At 45.0% G+C, this 12844-nt stretch overlaps 1 protein-coding gene across 4 annotated transcripts in view; it reads left to right on the top strand.

Moving 5' to 3' along the window:
- Positions 1 to 12844, top strand: part of KANSL1L (KAT8 regulatory NSL complex subunit 1 like) — a 113352-nt gene that overhangs the window by 82337 nt on the left and 18171 nt on the right. The gene's annotated exons all lie outside the window — the stretch shown is intronic.

Below are 12844 nucleotides of genomic sequence, written 5' to 3'. Positions count from 1 at the left end.
TGTCTTTAAAATCTGTATGGAATAACTAATTGAACCAGTGTGATTCATATGACACTTAGGCCAGAAGGTGTTTCAAGTGTACAATAAAATAGCTACAGGTTATGTTGGAGTTTGCTGTTTGCTATATTTTCTGTCAGATGCTGGATAGGATGGGAAGGAAGAGACATCAAACAAAGGAAAATAACCAGTTATTCTGTTTGTCCTGGATGTCTTCTTTCATCTTTCCTACTCCTAAAGAGAGAGTCTGTCATTTTGGGATTGTTTTACTGTTTAGGGAGATCTTTGGTTAAAGAAGAAATAAGCTCTCTGGTGTTCACCATGTTGGTCTTATTTCTTACTCCTGTTCTTCCACATATTTACTTCAGGATGCAAACTGCTGGCTAGCCGTTGCTGTATTGGGGTAGTTTGAGAGAAGAGAGGTGAAAAAATAGAATTACTTGTCATTATTTTTTTTTCTGTTTTCTACTGCATCAGTTTTGTTTAGTTTAACTTGACTAACTAACTCTCAGACTTGTTGTGCTGAAGTTGTTCCTTGTGCTGAAACCAAACAAGTTTCAGTTCAAAAGTATATTTTTTAATGAAAGATATGAGTAGGGAAAAATATACTTGTGCAAGCTTTTCTGTTGGTTTCCTGTTGCACCATGCAGATGTGCAGCACCTAGGTTTTTTGCATAGCCACTGAGTGGTACACTTTAACATGTATAGAGTTGCACAAAACATGGTTGCATCATTCCATGACTATATACACACATTTAAATAATCTGAGAAAATTCTTCCAGGTTTGTTCTCCTGGTAGAAAAATTTACCCAGAGCCACATGTATAGACATTCAAATGCTGAGGGCTTGAAGAGCGGAGAGCTTGCAGTGCAGAGACTGTGCAGCTGTGGAGGAAGGCAGGGTTGTGCACAAATCCCAGTATGTTCTGCTGGCTCTTAAGACAAATGGTAGTAGTTCATAGGGAAGCTCTAACGGTTGACTAAGACTGCCCATGGTCAGCCTGTGTTTCTTGCAGCACAATGTGGGGATTGTGAAAGGAGCGTGTTCTGCTCCCTGTTGAATCAGCAGAGTCCAAGAAGCAACACACTGTCTCCCTGAGGGGGGGCAAGGGATGCTGGAGGACTAAAATTACTACAGCTAGGGATTTTCTTCTTTTTGTTTTATTTCAGTTCCTTGAAAAGCTATGAGAACACAAATGCAAAAGCCTTTATTTACACAATAAAACTATACAGGCCAGGATTTTCAAAAGCGAAGAGTGATTTTTTTGAGTGTCCAACTGAGGATACTTTTTTTTTTTTATAGAAGCTTTGATATTCAATGGTAGGAACTCAGCACTTTCTCAAAATCAGTTCCCTTTAAGGTGTCACCAACTAGATGTAAAAATATTAAGCACCCAAAATTGCTGGTCATTTCTTAAAATCTATGAGAATAAAGATAGAAATGTCAAGAAATGCTCTAGTCAAGCTTCTGGTATCTATTACACCATACATTCTAAAAGCATTAGTGTAGCTTTTGAATTTTCTGACTTTTCTATGTTCATATTGCAATCTGTCTTGAATTAGTTGTAAAGTAATATTAGTTTATTAAAGCATTGCTTGTTTCAGTAACAACCAACTCTTGTGTATTGTTGTCAGCTAATGAACAGTTTGTGAGCAGCAGTTCTCAAGGTTTAAAATGTAGTGGGCATTGTCTACACGTGCACTTTAATGTGCAGTAGACTATTTTACTGCGCATTAAAACATCACGTAAAACACCATAACATTACACTAATGTGCACTAAAATAGTCTACTGTGCATTAAGCGTCACTGAAAAAGTGTGCAAATGTGCTACTGGACACGTCTACACATGATGTTATGTTGCCATAGCAACGCACAAGGTGATGTAGCATCCATGGGCAAAAAACGTGACTCTGCAGCTACGTTGCCATAACGCGCTTCCTTGGTATATCGTGCTGCTATGGCAACATAGGGGGTAAAAATAACCATGCGATATCGGCATGGTGCAGTACGGGCTGTTACTGTGCCATCATTTAGTACTTCCAAAAGGAAATACTGAATGATGGCATAGTAACAATGGCGTTGTAGGGGCAAGTGTAGATGTGCCCACTGTGCATTAGTGCAGCCTAATGCACATTAATTTAGTACCTCACATTGGAGGGACTAAATTTAATATGCGTTAGAAAAGATGCATTAATGCATGTGTAGACTTGCCCGCTATTTCCCATTAAATTGAAATTTGAAATGCAAAATACTTGAGCCACTATCCCATGATTTTTTTTTGTGGTCATGTCAATGCTGGAATGTACAGTATAAATAATTCCATATTCTGCTATGTGTATGTTGAGAATCTTGCCAAAGTATGACTATTTTTATTCAGTATGACTGCACATTGTTGCACCATATCAACTCTGAAAACTAAGGTAATGAAGTCATGTCTGTCTGTCCTCCTGGGCTAATCAGCTACTGATTCATATTTCCACACTGTTTCTGGTCAGACAGGATGGATGCCTGGTAAGACACTGTGGGAGAATCCAGATCTTTATTTTGATTTAAAAATTTACCTCAGGTCAGATCATTAAATACGTCTTGTGGACATATCCCCTCAACGTCACCACCAGATTCATATTCTGTCACCTGATAATGATTTTTTTTCTTTACTTGTAGTCAAGCTAACCAAAAAGCATTTATGGTCACATTTCTCAACTTCATTTAATGTTAAGTATATATTAGTCTAAGCTTGGCAGAGACATGTATACAACCAATTATAGCGTTTTACAAAAAAACACAGCCAGATTCTGCCCGACTTCAGTGGAGATCAGTTTGGCCCACAATATGACGTTTCATCCCAGATAACAAGCAACAGTTTGGATTAAGAACATATATTCAATGTATGCCTTTTGTGGATTATTATAAAATCTGCTTTTTAAATATTGTACAATTTTGAGAAGATTTTTTTAAAAGCTCTTTTCCCTTGAAGAGAATCACAGATTGATTTTTTTTTTTTTTAAAGGAAGCTTGTTAAAACCTAAGTTAGCTTTTTCACATGATGCAAAGACTAAGCAACTTGCTATGAAAAGTATTTCAAAGTCTATATAAGTTTTTCTTTCAAAGCTGCTTTTTGTTTCAACTTCAAAGGAAATTTTATAGCAAAGGAAAACGTGAAGTTCTTTCTGAGAGAGTAGCACTTTTACAGTGTATAAAACGCTCACCTTCAGACTGTGCATTATCGACCTTGAGGAAAAAATCTGTAGCAAAGTACAGAAATGTACAAATGTCTTGAAAATCATTGTTAAATACTAACAGGAGGAGACCTGATTAAGGAGACTCATAAAATAGAGACAACAACTGACAAATTAATTTATACATTTAACATACATAAACACAAAGTAATGACTATTTTTGCAAAAAAATCACAAGACAATACAATTCATTTGTATCAAAGACTGAGAGAAACTGGATTAAGAAAGGAAGGGATTCTGGCCAACTAGCTTTAAGAAGTAGATGCGCTATGGTCTAGTTCCCAAGCCCAGTGAAACCATTGAGAATCTCCATTATATTGTTGAGTTTAAGATCATATTCTCAGTCTCTAGCAACAGATTACATTAGAGCTATGCTCTCTGGTCAGTCATGGAATAGCAGTTTCAAAAATATTTGCACAGTTAGAGACAGTTTTGTTCATTCTGTAAAACCAGGTACATAGCACAGTTTCTGGAGAAGCCATATGGCTACAGGCAGTCCTCGGACTTACAACACAATTGGTTCCTGAAAGCCGCATCTTAAGTTGAAACGTCGTAACTTGGAACTGATTTTACCATAGGAACAATATTATAAATGGGGGATTGGTTCCTGAACCAAGGCCTGATACCCTGTTTTCACCAAAAATAACCTAGAATTTTGTACTCAGTCAATTATATATAAGTAATATAGCTAAATTAATGTATTTAATACTCCCAAAAGGAGTACTAAATGACAGTGTACTAACAACAGTGCTGTAGGGGCACATGTAAACACACCCCTTGTAACTAAGTTTACTCCTTTGAACTTCACCACAAACTGAGTAGGGAAAGTAGGTCTTCAAAGAGCTGTCATTAGGAGCCTGAGTTTCATGGCTGCTGTCTCCCTTCATTTTCAAGGCTTCTAATAGTGGCCCTGAAACTCGTAAGAGCCTTGAACGTGATGGGAAGGAGCTAGTCAGTTTGGGGGTTACTCATATTGCAGCACTGATAATATTGTGTACTTTTGAGCTTACATTAAGTTTAGACAGGTACCTGCTGAGGTAAGTTGTTTTTTTCCAGTCTTGAGATTATGCACTTAAATTTACACTGGATTCATAGATTTAATAGATTTCTAGAGTCGGTAGGGACCTGGTAGATCATCAGGTCCAACCCCCTTCTCCAGGCAGGAAAAAGCACTGGAGTTAAGTAACCCCAGCCAGATGCCTGTCTAATCTCTTCCTGAACACGTCCAAGGTAGGGGAAAGCATCACCTCCCTTGGAAGCCCATTCCATATTTGGCAACCCTTACCGTAAAGAATTTCTTCCTTATGTCCTATCTAAATCTATTCTCCTTCAGTTTGTGGCCATTATTTCTGGTAACCCCGAGGGGCACCCTAGTAAACAGAGTGTTCCCTATTCCTGGCTGACACCCCCCCCCCCGATGAGTTTATATACATTCAGTTTGGATATTATATTCAGTTAATAAATTACATTCTTTTGCAGCTCCTTGACATTTATGGAGTTGAACCTCTCTCCTATTAGAGTTCCTTTGGCACTGCAGCCTTAAAATTAATATAACCAGCTAGGTGGCAATTCCTTCTTAATAGCCCTCCTTCTAGTTTCTTTTCCCATTTGAAGCGGGGATACAGCTGGCATGTACAGATGTGGCTTTAGCATTCTTTTAGTGATCTCTAGCTGCTGGAACCAACTTTTGAGCCATTTACAAGCACAATAGATTGGAGCGCTACTGTCCTAAACTATGCCAGAGTGAACCAATAAAGAGAAAGGTCCTAAGGTCTGAGGGAAGGCAACGAATAGCTCCTTTGTGTGCACACTCCCATTGGCAGCCGTGCCAAAGCAGCAAACGTATTTTGCTATGCTCTGCAAAAGAAGGGAAAGTCCTATGTTCTCGGTGCAGGGCAGATTTGGTGTTTGGATTCAGAGGCTTCACCAGCAGATTAGATCTTGTTCTCATTTGAGCAATTATTACTTTCCTCAGATTAGATCCTGAGCGAGTCCTGCATACGGCTTACTAAGAAATTGTATACTGTGAAGTGGAAACTATTATCTGCCTGGTTTTGTAGAAGGAATGTGGTGCCTCAGGTTTGCCCAGTCCATTTTATTTTAGATGTTTTTGTTCTCCTTTCGTTGTCATGCTTATATTACCATGTGCTTAAAATGTACCCAGCAAGTATTGCTGCTTCCTGCTCTCCTGCAGAAAGGGCTTATCTCTTTCATGCACCCTTCTGTGGAACATTAACTTAGAGTTCATTGCATTCATTCATACCAGTCTTAGTTCACGGGTTTTGAATCTTTTACTTGCAAAGCTATCATATATCCTTTTTGATACAATTCTACCTGTCTGTTTGGCCATTCACTTTACTAGTAGAAACTACAGTAGCCACAGGCCTGAGTGAAATCTAGGCCCGCATGGCAATTGAGTTTACTCTGGTTCCAGTCTTATAGCTACTTACTGTGTTGGGTGAGACATCCAAACAGCAGACAATGTTTCTTGCAAAACTATCATAGGTATCCATGCGAGCCCATATGCCAGTGCCCAAAGAATTCAGGGCTTTTTGATGTGCTGCCAGCTGTTCTGATTGCTTCTGCCATGTTTCTGTAACTGAGATTTGTAAGGATAGCAAATGAAAACAGTCTTTCATTATCTCTCAGTGTAAACATTTCCCTGCCTTTCCATTTGGACATTGCTTGCTGTTCTGTGGAATGCGGCTCTGTAGAGGCATTTCTTTGACAAATGAAAGTTGCTTCTTAGTAACTAGAGTTCTCTCTTGACATTGTCCCTGCTGATCTACACCCTGCCCTGAGTTTTGGATTTTATTTCAGTGAAGAGAGAGAAGCTAGGGGCATAGGCTTTTGTGACTTCGCTTGAAGCTCTTAGGTGTCATGGTTAATGTTCATCTGTCAACTTTATAAAATACCTCCATTAATACAGAACACAACGTCTGCAATGTGGATCTGTAGCAACTGCAACTGAGTCGTATTCTTCCTTTTCTTTTCCATGGTACCATTCTATGGATTCACATTCATCACTCTTTCAAATGTTTTGTTGTTTTGGCTGGAATCAAGAGGCAAACAAAACTGCTGATTTTCATTACGCAACAAAAATGTTTCAATAAAGTGCAGCTTGCTCCTTCAGTATCATATTCTGAAAGAGCCTTTAATATGCACCCATAGACACAGTACTACTGTTCACTTGATATTCAAACTAGTAACTTCTTATTTTTAAAATTAGAGTAGTCCTTTTATACAACTGAGATCCTCACAAAAGTGTAGAAAATAGTGATTTTAAAATTGGAAGCATCATACTAGTTCTTTTTATTGTATTTTAACCAGAATGTATAAGTTTTACTTTGTATACCTCAGCATAAGTTCAGTACTTCTTTCTTATGATTTTGAAACAGATTTTCACGGAACTGTATTGTCTCGGCCGGATGGAGCCGACCGAGGGAAACGGTGGTTAATTAAGCGAACGTCAGGCGGGCTGGTGGATGGAGAGGCGAGACAGCGTATTGGTTTTATAAAGAAAGCTTTACTTACACTGCCGATGGTCACAGTGCAAGAAGGAAACTTGCTTGAGTTGCAGTTGCGCACAAACAAACACAAATGAGATCTCTTCCGAACCGCACCGAACCGAGATGAGTCGTCGATATACGACTCCATGAGCGCTTCACACGGGGGATACGTCAAATTCACACTGTGACGGGGAGTGGCTAAGAGCTGATCAGGCCTCTCTGTCCTCCTCCAAGACACATGTGGAGTTTGCTAGGCTCCACAGCGCGCTCAGAGTTCCCCACGAGATGGTTGTGGAGTCCTCCAACTTGGGCGGAAACTGCTCTAACCTTTTATACGGCTAGCGAGCCAATTGCTAGCCGCCACGTAGGAATAATTTAGAATCAGCCAATAATGGGGTATGAATTTGCATGTGTGTGGCGGGAACTCTTTTGCACCGGGGATTTCTCTCTGCAGCTGAGAAATCCACCGTGCAAAGAAAGCTCCATGTGGCGGGAAAATTCCAATGTGCCGAGGCACTAAAAATCATTGGGTTATGACATGCCCCCTTGCTGACGGCACAGCTGGAATTATAGACACATGTACGTGTTATAAGTAATTTTTGTCTAAGGACTCATCGGCTTTATAAAGCTTAAGTAATTAACAAATAAATAAATATATATATATATATAAACAAACAAACAAACAATTCTATAGACCAGTCTTTAACAAACTATAAAATACAATAACTTAAACATATAACAACAATTATTGGTCATCATCTGACTGGGGAACATCTATTTGGGACTCCCTTTTTATATCAACAACTGGTCTAACTAAAGCACCGCAGCAGAAACGGGAAAGAAGCAGTGTAAGAACAAGTTCTAACCCAGCGAGCATTCGCCACCTCGGTGCCCCCGCGGCGGCCATTGCTGCATTGACTTGAAGGTGTTGTGATTTGGTGCTCGGTAGATCTGGCAATCGAGCAGCTGTAGATTGCCGCTTTGTCACTGTCAGACCTGTAAGGGGACAAACAAACAAACAAACAAGAAAAAAGAAAACTGGGAGAAAAGTAGGGCGGTGAATTAGCCAGTTGTGAGCTATGATGGGCGACCAGGCTCAATTGCCTTCTAGGAGCACAGAGTAGGTGCTGGTATATTGTTCGGATTTGTAGACAGCTCCCTTGTACACTCGCAGATGTGGTCAACGAGGGTCTGTGCTGGTCGGTCCCTGGAACATTGACCGGGAGGGCTTGCAACACCCGTTCTTTCAGCTTTAGGTCCTTGATCCTGGGAACTTCCAGGAGGCTGATGCCCCCTAGCACTGCTTCTAGTGTGCATCGATGGTCATGCACTGCAGTCCTAACTTTCATTGTGTTGAGTTCTTGTACCCCAACTGTCTTTGTGGTTTTCTGGCGGGGCATCGCCGGAGCGACCACGCTGACCTGGGCCCTGGTGTTGAGGAGAAAGAACACCTGCCGCTAGTCAGTTGGATCGCTGGGGTTGCAGACGAGAAGCTCAACATGGGGTCGAGGGTCGGCGGGGTCGGGTCTAAATAGGCCGTCGGTACATCCGGCGGCCGCTACTCGCTGTCCCTCGTCCCCCAGGATGTGTAGCTGGTGTTTTGTGAGCTGGGTATTGTTCAGAAGGAATCCAAACCTGGCCCTCTCTTCCGGTGTTTTTGGTGGCAGAGCCCACGGCTCACGCCGAGGATCAGGCAGACGCCGTGGCAGTCCTGGGCCCTCGACCGAGTACGCCGTAGGACGTGGTTTCATCCCACCGGAGACCTCCATCGTGGGATCCATCAGGGCCTGCAGCCGTGGCATCTGGCTTGGCAAGTTTCCAGCCGGCTGACCGGCTAGTGGCCCAAGGAGAAGCCTGAGAGTTATGGCCTCTTTTCCCCCGTAAACCTCTACGCATACCTCAACACTGTCCAGGGTGGTTGGAACATCCCCGGGGTGACTGAGATGATGACGCCATGGTGCGTTGATCTGCGCCTGTGTCAGTCCCAACTGATGTACCTGCGGGTTCCAGGACGCGTAGGATACTCCGCTGCTGGCCAGCAGTAGCTGTTCTGCGGATGGGTTCGGCGGTCGTTCATTATGCCACGCATGAAATTTGTGGCACATTTGATCTGCAACGAGAGCTGGGAGCCGAATGGGCCAATAGATGCTGCTCGCTACCATGTTTAGATTAGTAGCGTGCCCCCTACTCCATGAGGCTTGGTGCATCAAAAGATTAGCCTTATTTAGGTCTAACAAGCCTGACCTGAATTCCACCACTAGGCACCCTAGCCATATGGCTAGTGGTTCCCTAGGTTTTATTTTTGATTCTTGGCACGACTCTTGTAATTCGCCCTGGGTGCAGGTGTGGTGTGTGATGGTGGTACGGGTTGCGCCTTGTGCATCAGTGACCTCCACACCACACCCCCACACCAAGGGGAAGAAATAAATGCGGGGCTCCTGAGGCAACTCTCGGAGACCATAAAAGCTAAAGAGGCGGTAGTCATGGGGGACCTAAACTACCCGTACATCTGCTGGGAGACGCAGACAGCAAGGTCCCATCGCTCACGCAGGTTTCTAACCTGTGTACAGGACCTCCACCTGACACAGGAGGTGCATGGTCCCACTAGGGGGAATGCCATACTGGATCTGGTATTGGCAACAGGGGATGACATGATAGGGGACCTCCAGATCGGTAGCCATTTGGGAGACAGTGATCACCTAATAATAGAATTCAACATAAGACGTCGAGTAGGTAAGGTAACTAGTAGGGTGAAAGTGCTAGACTTTAGGAAAGCTGATCTCAATGCACTCAGGCAATTAGTCAAGAATGCACTGCAGAGTAGGAGTTTTGAAGGGATGGGAGCCCAAGAAGGGTGGCTGTGCCTTAAGGAAACGATCCTTCGGGCACAAAGCAAGACGATTCCCGAGCAAGGCAAAAGAGGGAAAGGGACCAGGAGGCTTCCATGGCTGACCAGAGAAATCCAGGGCAGCCTAAGGGCCAAAAGGGGAGCACATAAAAAGTGGAAATAGGGTGAGATCACTAAAGATGAATATACCTCCTCTGCTCGTGCTTGTAGGGAGGCAGTTAGGCGGGCCAAAGCTACCATGGAGCTGAGGATGGCAATCCAAGTAAAACACAACAAGAAATTGTTTTTTAGATATATTGGGAGTAAAAGGAAGGCCCAGGGAGGAATAGGACCGCTGCTAAATGGGCAGAAACAACTGGTGACAGATAGGGGGGACAAGGCTGAACTCCTCAACGAGTTCTTTGCCTCAGTGTTCCTAAGTGAGGGGCACGACAAGTCTCTCACTGGGGTTGTAGAGAGGCAGCAGCAAGGCGCCAGACTTCCATACGTAGATCCGGAGGTGGTGCAGAGTCACTTGGAGGAACTGGATGCCTTTAAGTCGGCAGGCCCGGATGAGTTCCATCCGAGGGTGCTGAAGGCACTGGCCGACATCGTTGCAGAGCCACTGGTGGGAATATTCGAACGCTCGTGGCACACAGGCCAAGTCCCAGAGGATTGGAAAAGGGCTAACGTAGTCCCCATTTTCAAGAAGGGGAGGAAGGAGGACCCGGGCAACTATAGGCCAGTCAGTCTCACCTCCATCCTTGGTAAAGTCTTTGAAAAAATTATCAAGGCTCACATTTGTGAGAGCCCGGCAGGGCAAATTATGCTGAGGGGAAACCAGCACGGGTTCGTGGCAGGCAGATCGTGCCTGACCAATCTAGTCTCTTTCTATGACCAGGTTACGAAACGCCTGGACACAGGAGGAGGGGTGGATGTCGTATACTTAGACTTCAGGAAGGCCTTCGATACGGTATCCCACCCCATACTGGTGAACAAGTTAAGAGGCTGTGACTTGGATGACTACACAGTCCGGTGGGTGGCGAATTGGCTGGAGGGTCGCACCCAAAGAGTCGTGGTGGATGGGTCGGTCTCGACCTGGAAGGGTGTGGGCAGTGGGGTCCCGCAGGGCTCGGTCCTTGGACTGATACTCTTTAATGTCTTCATCAGTGACTTGGACAAGGGAGTGAAATGTACTCTGTCCAAGTTTGCAGATGACACAAAGCTATGGGGAGAAGTGGACACGCCGGAGGGCAGGGAACAGCTGCAGGCAGACCTGGATAGGTTGCACAAGTGGGCAGAAAACAACAGGATGCAGTTCAACAAGGAGAAATGCAAAGTGCTGCACCTAGGGAGGAAAAATGTCCAGCACACCTACAGCCTAGGGAATGACCTGCTGGGTGGCACAGAGGTGGAAAGGGATCTTGGAGTCCTAGTGGACTCCAAGATGAACATGAGCCTGCAGTGTGACGAAGCCATCAGAAAAGCCAATGGCACTTTATCGTGCATCAGCAGATGCATGACGAATAGGTCCAGGGAGGTGATACTTCCCCTCTATCGGGCGCTGGTCAGACCGCAGTTGGAGTACTGCGTGCAATTCTGGGCGCCACACTTCAAGAGGGATGCGGATAACCTGGAGAGGGTCCAGAGAAGGGCCACTTGTATGGTCAAGGGCCTGCAGACCAAGCCCTACGAGGAGAGACTAGAGAAACTGGACCTTTTCAGCCTCCGCAAGAGAAGGTTGAGAGGCGACCTTGTGGCTGCCTATAAGTTCATCACGGGGGCACAGAAGGGAATTGGTGAGGATTTATTCACCAAGGCGCCCCCGGGGGTCACAAGAAACAATGGCCACAAGCTAGCAGAGAGCAGATTTAGACTGGACATTAGGAAGAACTTCTTCACAGTTCGAGTGGCCAAGGTCTGGAACGGGCTCCCAAGGGAGGTGGTGCTCTCCCCTACCCTGGGGGTCTTCAAGAGGAGGTTAGATGAGTATCTAGCTGGGGTCATCTAGACCCAGCACTCTTTCCTGCCTATGCAGGGGGTCGGACTCGATGATCTATTGAAGTCCCTTCCGACCCTAACATCTGTGAATCTATGACCTGCTCGATGAGCACTATCGGGTGGAGTTCAGTCAGGAGAGGGTTAACTGAGCCGGGTGGAAGCACCAGGTATAATTCTCCTCCCTCAGCTGGGAGCGCTGGATACAATTTCTCTCTCCCCCTGTCAGCTGGGAGCACTGAATGCAATTTCTCTCCCTCATAGGAAGGCAGGCTTTCCTGTGGGGTCACTCCAGGGGGTGGGGCCAAGCGGCTCCACCTGGCCGGCACCATTTTCCGGCATCGGCTTGGAGCCCCCCGCTGCTTGCTCCAGTGACTCCACGCTCGCTGTGCGCAACTGCATTGCTGAACTTTTGTTTTTCTGCAGTAGACCCGTTACCGCATGACAGCACTTTTATCACTTTCCCTTTCTTCCATTTTGGGCCCCCCGATTTCACCGCATGGCGGCCCTTGGTCTTTAGGTCTTCGTCACCACGTGACCCAGGCGATAGGGCCGGACAGTCAAACCAATCCGGCGGAGTGGGTTCCCCTCCTTCCCTTGGGTACCGGGTGCCCTGGGCAAACTCTTGAGCGGGGGCCAGATTTTTCACCTTCTTCGCCTTCACCCCCACTAAGAACTTAATTAGTTTCGTCTCCTCCACTTTGCCCTTGAATCCTGTTCATGACGCCATGTCTCAGCCGGGTGGAGCTGACTGAGGGAAACGCTGGTTAATTAAGCGAGTGTCAGGTGGGCTGGTGGATAGAGAGACAAGACAGCGTATTGGTTTTATAAAGAAAGCTTTACTTACACTGCCGATGGTCACAGTGCAGGAAGGAAACTTGCTTGAGTTGCAGTTGCGCACAAACAAACACAAATGAGATCTCTTCCGAACCGCACCGAACCGAGATGAGTTGTCGATATACGACTCCACGAGCGCTTCACACGGGGGATACGTCAAATTCACACTATGACGGGGAGTGGCTAAGAGCTGATCAGGCCTCTCTGTCCTCCTCCAAGACACACGCAGAGTTTGCTAGGCTTCACAGCGCGCTCAGAGTTCCCCACGAGATGGTTGTGGAGTCCTCCAACTTGGGCGGAAACTGCTCTAACCTTTTATACGGCTAGCGAGCCAATTGCTAGCCTCCATGTAGGAATAATTTAGAATCAGCCAATAATGGGGTATAAATTTGCATGTGTGTGGCGGGAACTCTTTTGCACTGGGGATTTCTCTCTGC

The sequence above is a fragment of the Alligator mississippiensis genome, chromosome 4 (genome assembly GCF_030867095.1).
Source record: "Alligator mississippiensis isolate rAllMis1 chromosome 4, rAllMis1, whole genome shotgun sequence".
Lineage (NCBI taxonomy): Eukaryota > Metazoa > Chordata > Crocodylia > Alligatoridae > Alligator > Alligator mississippiensis.
Note: the sequence above shows the minus strand (reverse complement) of the source record. Positions and strands in the feature narration are given on the sequence as shown.